The sequence below is a fragment of the Etheostoma spectabile genome, chromosome 14 (assembly GCF_008692095.1).
Source record: "Etheostoma spectabile isolate EspeVRDwgs_2016 chromosome 14, UIUC_Espe_1.0, whole genome shotgun sequence".
Classification (NCBI taxonomy): domain Eukaryota; kingdom Metazoa; phylum Chordata; class Actinopteri; order Perciformes; family Percidae; genus Etheostoma; species Etheostoma spectabile.
Window position 1 is genome coordinate 3,823,525 of NC_045746.1, and position 1,675 is coordinate 3,825,199.

The window sequence follows — 1,675 nt, forward strand, 5'->3', positions numbered from 1 at the left end:
ACACACACACACACACACACACACACACACACACAGAGTCAAGGGTCATGGCAATTAAGCTCTGAGTCTTGATTGATTGTCACAGCATGGAGATTAAGAGCTGACAGTAAGGAGCCTTGGAAGGATTTTTAGACATCTTACACCGCCCAGCAATCAATCATTACTATTCTGGTTTTTGTTTGGGTATTACTGTATTTGGATTTATACACAGATTTCAGAGCACAGAAAACAAAGCGTTCAGGCTCTTGTTAGTGGTGGCAGCTTCTATAATCTTTTCTCTGCAGTCACATTACAGTCATATTGCTGTTATTCTATATATTTGTTTGGTTTTCCGCCTGTGACCTGTGATATGAAAATTCGTTGACCCCTCTGGCAACGTGCAACATATGTGACAACTGATCTAATGGCAGATCCCACACATAGCTCTATTACAGTAGCTGTAAATATCTTCCACATCCTCCGTCACTTACCAGTGTCACCTGCTGTCACCGGAACAGACAGGCATATGCTGCCCCCACACACACACACACACACACACACACACACGCGCAAACATGTCACCACCATGCATCGAGGCACATACGGGAACACGATCGACACACCACTCACACACAGGTTTGCTGGTTGTCACACACCTGCCCTTTTGCTCCTTTTCACGCCTGTTTCTCCGTATATGACCCATTCAGTGAGCTTAACTAAAAATAATCACCACTAGCCAACACACACATGAAACATGAATTATGGAAGACAGAGAGAGAGAGAGAAACATTCAGGTCAGATTCAGACCCAGTTCCAAGAGCTTCACTCCCCAAGGATGGTACTACTAGACCGCTGCATTAATATTCAGTTTGTGCCATGTAGCACATCAGACCTGCGGTTATCCCTGTTTGGAACTAACTGGACTGCCATAGTTTCAGCCCAGTTATCCATGTACAGTATGTAGTCTACTGGGGAAATGGATCCATGCATTTTAAGATTATTACACAAGTAGTGCAGCGTTTCCATAATAGTAATACATGTATAGTGTCAACTGGATCCAGTTGATCCAGTAAACTGCCTTTAAGTAAAGAGCACATGTTAGGAGGTCATTAAAGTACTATTGATGATGCTGCAGCGCAAATATGCAATCTAATGTACTGTACTAAGTGTACTATTCTATACTTCCCTGGTTGATACCTGTGTCCTATCTTTCCATTACATATGAAGCTAGATAGATAGATCGATAAATAGATAGATAGATAGATAGATAGATAGATAGATAGATAGATAGATAGATAGATAGATAGATATTGATCCCCAAAAAATGGGAAATTATGGTGTTACAGCAGCAAACATACATTAGTCACACAGCACAGAATATAAATATAAATGAAATACCAGGATACAATATACATACATACAATATACATGAAATAATAATCATAATAGGAATTAAATATAAGAACAAATATTTGAGTATATACAGGTTGGGAAAACAAAATTTGCAACTGCTTAAATAGTATGCTAAAATGTAAATAAACTAAATGTACAAGTTGCACTTAGTGCAGTATTGTGGTGTCTCAGAGTCTTATCTAGCCCCCAGTGATGACGTGTTAAATAGTTTTATTGCCTGTGGTAAGAATGACTTCCTGTAGTGGTCCGTGCGACATCGAAGCTGTCGGAGCCTCTTAGAGAA

The 1,675-nt window shown here is 39.9% G+C and overlaps 1 protein-coding gene across 1 annotated transcript in view; it reads left to right on the plus strand.

Moving 5' to 3' along the window:
* cpne4b (copine IVb) overlaps positions 1 to 1,675 on the plus strand; it is a 22,866-nt gene that overhangs the window by 1,328 nt on the left and 19,863 nt on the right. The gene's annotated exons all lie outside the window — the stretch shown is intronic.